The sequence below is a fragment of the Crocuta crocuta genome, unplaced genomic scaffold (genome assembly GCF_008692635.1).
Source record: "Crocuta crocuta isolate KB4526 unplaced genomic scaffold, BGI_CrCroc_1.0 scaffold7, whole genome shotgun sequence".
In the NCBI taxonomy this organism is placed as follows: Eukaryota; Metazoa; Chordata; class Mammalia; order Carnivora; family Hyaenidae; genus Crocuta; species Crocuta crocuta.
In genome coordinates, this window is record NW_027531904.1 from 11,655,813 (window position 1) to 11,662,106 (window position 6,294).

At 59.9% G+C, this 6,294-nt stretch overlaps 1 long non-coding RNA gene across 1 annotated transcript in view; it reads left to right on the top strand.

Moving 5' to 3' along the window:
* LOC144240097 (uncharacterized) overlaps positions 1–5,498 on the top strand; it is a 10,606-nt gene extending 5,108 nt beyond the window's left edge. Inside the window, exon 3 of the long non-coding RNA XR_013337584.1 lies at positions 3,991–5,498. This is a non-coding gene — a long non-coding RNA (uncharacterized LOC144240097). The remainder of the gene's footprint in view (positions 1–3,990) is intronic.
* The last annotated feature ends 796 nt before the right edge of the window (positions 5,499–6,294 follow it).

Sequence of the window (6,294 nt, forward strand, 5' to 3'; positions counted from 1 at the left end):
ATACGAAGTAGCAGTGATTTCCGTGGGGACAGAACCCGGGGCTGCTGGTATGACAGGCTTGTTGGCCGTGGTCGTAATGGAGGTAGATGCTCAATTCGTCTAGAGGCTTGGGGAGATAAAGGGGTCCTTGTTGTTGTGATCTAAGTCCACACCCCCCCAAAATTCTCTCTGCAGATCCCTGCTCCTGGGGGGGACCTCCCGGGGTCTAGTGGGTCCCCTGGCCTGACGTGTGTTCATGCTGTAAGTCTCCAGGTGGCCTCTACTGCCAGCCTGAGGGCAGATTTCTAAACAGAGTGAGTGGGACGTCCAGGGGCCTCTCTGATCTCTGCACCTGGTGGGGGCACCACCAGCAGCCCAAATGGAGCCCACGTTTCCCAGTGAGAGCAGGTTTCCAGTTACGCCCAAACAAGGCACCAAATTGTTTTCTGGATCATCCATCCAGAACGCCTGTCCCTCCTGTTGGGGGCTGAGCCTCCTGGACTTTTGGCTCTGATTCTTCATGAAAGTCCGGCTATTTCCCGCCCTGCCGGGATGGCCCTCAGTCTAGGCCCAGAGCAAAGGCACCGGCTGTAAGATTAAGGGCAGCACCCATCCAGGGTGTGTTAACTCCTTCACTCCTCTGAGTAAGTGATCGTGGCTCATCTGCTCTGAGCTGTAACTACAAGCCGGTGTAATGATGGGGATGGGGGGGGGAGGTGTCTCAGATATGGGACAGAAGAGGCAGAACGCAGAGGGTGGCTCCAGGTGACCTTGCTGGCTAAAGCGCATGCCCATCCCCCCAGAGCCACCTTGCTCTGAATGATCTCACGAGGAAAACACTTCTCCCTCCAGCCCCATCACCTACTAGGCAGTGACACTAGGAAACCATTCACGTCTTTTAGCCTCAGTGTTCTCATTTCTTTCTTTTCTATCTTTATTTTTGAGAGAGACAGCACGAGCAGGGGAGGGGCAGAGAGAGGGAGACACAGAATGGGAAGCAGGCTCCAGGCTCTGAGCTGTCAGCACAGAGCCCGACATTGGGGCTCAAACCCACAAACCAGGAGATCATGACCTGAGCTGAAGTTGGACGCTTAACCAACTGAGCCCCTCAGGCGCCCCTCAGTGTTCTCACTCTAAAGCAGGACAATAGCACTGTGGCCCGTCTCACAGGGTTCTTGTGGGGCCTGAGGGAGAGCGTGTGAACACTGAGCTCCGGTGAAGGAAATTCACACAGAGGGGAGGTTACGGATGCTTCTGGGAAAGCAGGGCCGCTGTGCACAGATGTGCATGTTGTCAGTGTTCAAAGGAGGCTGGCTTCTCTACCCCACTTGCCAGGCACCCAGCATCTATCTGCCCTGTTTGCCAGCCCACTCCACTTGGCACGGGACCGTGGAAAGTGTGCGCGCATGGCGTCCCTGCCCTTGCAAACAGGCCCATTTGGCTGGGGGGCGGGAGCTGGACCTTCTGCTGTATAACGGGCTTCCGTGACTCTTAGGCCACAGTGCAGACGTGGCCGCAGCCATCTCGCTCCTGTTATCCGCGGAGGTGACTTTCCAAAACCAGCAGAGGGGAACTTTTTAACACCTTAATACCTGGGAAGTGTAGCTGCTGCCCAGAGGGCAGGCTGTCCGCCACCGAAGCGGCCGTGACCTGGCCGTGCGGCAGAGAGATGTCCGCGCTGGCCCTGTGCTACACTCCACGCTTGGAGGCTTCCTTCCGACTCTGAATGTCCTGCTGTTTTCAGTATGAAAACCTTGGTCTGTGTGACGCTCGACACTGAGAACAGTCAGCCCGCCGTGGTCACAGGGGCGTGGGGTTGGGGTAGATGGCAGTGAGCTCTTTGCAAGGGGTGATGCCTCAGAGTCCACGTCTCCTGCAAACAGACGTCCTTCAGACTCGAACCCCGGAAATCCTCCGCAGTTTTGAGGCCAGCAGAGGCGGGGCTGGAGAAGGCGTCGAAAGGGGAGGCTCCTTTTCCCAGCTCGACCCCTGGAGCCAGAGGCCGGGCTGGGGCTGGAGGGGGCCTCTTCCCCCGCCCCCGTGGGACACACCGCTCACCCCCTCACCAGCCCCCCCGCCCCGTACTGCTTTCCAGGCCGTCCTGGCACAGGGCATGCGTTTCGGAGCGCCAGTGCTGGGCTCAAGGCGGACCGGGTCACGGTGGCGCCCTGCCAGGAGCTCCGGGCCCAGCCCCTCGTGTGACACGGGCAACAGCCACACCTCCCTCGAGGGCTGGCGGAGGACCGCCCGGCTGGACGCAGGAAAACACGCGGTGGGCAGCTGCCACACGGCGCGTGCTCAGGCCGGGGCGGGCGTTAAAGCCTTCTTCGCCTCTGTAGGCTGGAGACCTGGGAAGGACACCTGCTTTCGTCTCTGTGGGGAAGAGGCCGCAGGGACCTGGGCAAATCTCTGTCCCGTGGGGGACGTCAGCTTCTTGCTTTATGGAACGTTGGGGCGCGTGTGGGTGGCGGGAGTTGGGCCCTTTCCACCACTGGGTTAATATTATCCACACCTGCAGGTCTCTGGCCCGTCAGCGAGCACTTCCTGAGCCCCTGCTACTGCCAGGCCCTGCGCTGGGCAAGGGGCAGAGCAGAGAACACGGAGGATACAGCCTGTGCGCCTCCAAGGCCCCGCGTCCTCTCTGTCGAGCCCCTGGGCGGGCCCCGCTGTGGACACCCCAGGCAGGTGCCAGGAAGTAGGAGTCCCACTCTGTGCCAGGCCTGGGGCCAGGTGCCGAGGCTGCACAGGCAGGGCCCTGCCCGGGGGACGGCACACAGCCGGGCTGTGGGGCAGGTGCACCCTGATGGGGGAGCCCCGAGGCATCACGCCTCACCCGGAGGGGCTGAGCCCCGGAGAAGGGCTGGTTTTCCAGGGGAAAGCTGAGGGCGGTCCCGGCAGAGCAACAGCAGATCCAGAGCGTTGGAGGCGTCCAGTCTGCACGTGGAGGGATCCAGAGAGTAGTGAGCAGGTGGGCGGAGAACCTCGAAGGGCCTGTGCTGTGAACTTGGACTTTATCCTGGGGACTGTGAGGATCAGAGAAATTGAAGGAGTGTCAGGTGACCAGTGGTACATTTTGGGGTGCTCACTCTGGCTGCAGTGTGTGGGAGGGGGAGAGTCTGTAGAGTCAGGAGTAGGGGAAGGGCAGAGACGGGGGGAGCCATAGACCAAGGGAGGAAGGAGGAGGGTCGGAGGAGGAGGTCAGGGGTGGGAGGTCAGGGCCTGGGGGGGTGGATGCTATAGGGGGAGTCTGGGGTGCCCCCAGGATGCTGGCTGGACCACAGGATGGGGCCGTGGGGACAGGGCAGGGGTGAGGNCGCCGCCCCCTCAGGCATCTCCACCTCCCCAAACCCTCAGCGCCTGAAGCACCCAGGGCACGCTCTCTGCTGAAGAAGAATCCGGGCAGACCCCCCGGTGCAGGCGGGCCCAATGAGAGAGCCGCCCTCCCCCCAGTAATCACACTCCAGTCCTGTGACCCCAGATGTCACACAGGCACTCAGTGTCACCAAGTACACGTTTCCTGGCAGCCCTAGGGTATCTGCCGCTCCCTGGATGGCCCCGTCACACGCTTCTTCCTCCCAGCGTCTCCTCCTGCGCAGTAACCGTGACCTCATCGTCCAACCATGCATTCGGCCGCCCCCTGCTCCCCCAGATGAGCCGCCTCCTGGCTCCTGTCCAGCCACTCCAACCACCCCCCCTCGCCCTGCACTGACACCCCCGTCTCTGGTGGGCTGCTCTNTGTTTCCCGGCAGCCCTAGGGTATCTGCTGCTCCCTGGATGGCCGTCACACGCTCCTTCCTCCCAGCGTCTCCTCCTGCGCAGTAACCGTGACCTCATCGTCCAACCATGCATTCGGCCGCCCCCTGCTCCCCCAGATGAGCCGCCTCCTGGCTCCTGTCCAGCCACTCCAACCACCCCCCCTCGCCCTGCACTGACACCCCCGTCTCTGCTGGGCTGCTCTCCTGGGTGGCTCTGCTTGACCTCACATCAACCCACTTCTCTCCCGTCACCCAGCAAAGCGTCCCCAGAGCTCATCTGGATTTGATGTCCCCGCTCCTCTGTCTTACTGCCCACGCTGTCCTGGACTGGCTGCGGCGCTCTGGATGGGAGCTGTGGCAAGAGACCCAAACCACAAGGGACGTGCCGTGAGGGGGCGGCCCCCCTCACCCTGCTCCCCTCCCCAGAGGCAACTCAGAGTACCCATCACGGTACCCCGTCATGGAAGTGAACACCTCCATCCCCTCAAACCGAGCTTTTATCTGTGCCCGAACCCCGAAAGGCCCTGTCAGGCCACCAGTGACCTACACGGGGCCAGAGCCAAAGGCCACCTTTCTCAAAGCCTCAGCAGCACTGGCACGGACACCCGTTCTTGGGGCGTCCCTGCCCCCCTCCCTCTCCCGCCACCCTGTCCAGCCCTCCTTGCTGGCCCCTCCTCCTCCTGAGTTCCCTGAGCAGTGCTGTGCCAGGCCGTTTTCAGGCTTCTCCCTGCAGCCCCCGAACACTTCGTTTGCTGATGTGCTGATGACCACGTTTTCGGAACTCCGGGCCAGGAGCTTCCACCTTCCTACATGTTGTTCGTCGTGCAGCATCTCAAAGTAGCAGAAGTGCCGATTACAGAAATACTGCTCGTCTTCGGCCCTCCTGGGCCCTGGCCCCCGCTTCCTGGGTCACCCGTTTGCTCTGACAACCGAGCTCCACTTCTGCCCGAGCATCTCGTTCGCGTCCGCTCCCTCTTCTGCCTTCCGTCGGACCCCCGGCCCTGCCTCCGTCATCGGGCACCTGGAAGGGCACAGCCCGCTCCCCAGAGCTGTGCTCCTTCCTCTGTACGGGAGCCGGAGTCTTCCAGTGGTTCCCTGCTTTGCTTAGAATAAAACCCCACCACCTCACCATGCCTGCCCCCTGCTTCTCCTTCGAATTCCTTCCTGGGCTCTTCAGGACCGGCCTCCTCACCGCCTCTAGGGACTCAGCTCGCTGCCTCCAGGAAGCCCTCTGACCACTGCCACACTCTCTGCTCACTTCTGGAAGCTCCTAGTGTGCATGTTGAAGCCCCACTGGGACCCAGCCTCCTTGAGGGCGAGATCTCGGACTTTGTTTTGTACTTTTTAATCCCCCAGCAGCTAGAACAATGCCCAGCACACAGAGAGAGCCCAGTGTCGTTTGCTGATGGGCTCCTGGAATGTTAGAGCAAGTTTATAGGGAAGCATATGTTTGTAAGCGTCGGGAACCCTTCCCAGCGGAGCCAGATCAGTCTGTGGGCTCTTTAAAGTTAAAGGAAACAGAAGTCTCGAATGCCGCCCTCCGTCAGTCACCCTCCTGACAGCAGATCTGCCGGTCAGCAGGCTGGTCCTGTTTAACTCCCTTCCCGGACGCCCTGCCACAGGCTGAGAGGCGACCGCCTCCTCTCCGCTCTGTCCCTGTCTGTCCCCTGTGATGTCGGAGCCGCAGGAGTGGGAAGGGCTTGTGTCTAACTCATCTCCCTGCAGGGAGACATAAAACTTGCCCATAAATAAAGCCTTTTATTGTTTAGCTCGAACATTAAATTTCATCGGCCTGTAGCGTGTGTTTCGTTATAGCAGACACCAACGTGTACTTAAAAAGGGAATTCCGGAATGCTGCCTGGCTCGCAGAATGCCCGCAAAGAGTCTCCAGCATGGCCTTGGAGACATGATCCGGACCTCACCTTCCAAAATGTTTTTTTTTTTTTACGTGTTTTTACTTTTTAGGGTTTTTTTTTTTTACATGTTTTTACTTTACGTGGCACTTTGTGCTGATTCAATAAGTGGCATCAGGCGCTCTAATCTGCATCCAGCTGCTTCTGTCTGCCGCTGCTACTTCCAGTCTGCAGCTGGAAACCAGTCCCGCAGCCAGAGCTGCACGAATCGGTCCAAAGTAAGTGCCAACAAGCCCCGCCCGACCTGCGTGAGGCGGGAGGGCTCAGGAGAGCTGTTCCGCCCACTAGCCTGCCTGCCGGCTCCGCGCCTCCCATCCCTCCTGCCTCCTCCCCCCCTCCTTTGTTCTCGGCTGTGCTCCAGAGATACACTTCTGGAAGGTTAAAATCTGCATAGCAATCACCTGGGACCTTGTTAAATTGCACGGCTCATTCAATAGGTCTTGGGTGGGGGGTGTGTGTGTGTGTGGGGGGGGTGTTCTAATAAGCTCTCAGGTGATGCTGCTTTGTGTCCTGGGCCCACACCTCTAGTAGCTCAGAACTGCCCTGTCCAATATGACAGCCACTAGCTACTCGTGGGTATTTAAATTAAATTAGGGACACCTGGGTGGCTCAGCCATTAAGCGTCTGGCTCTTGATCTGGGCTCCGG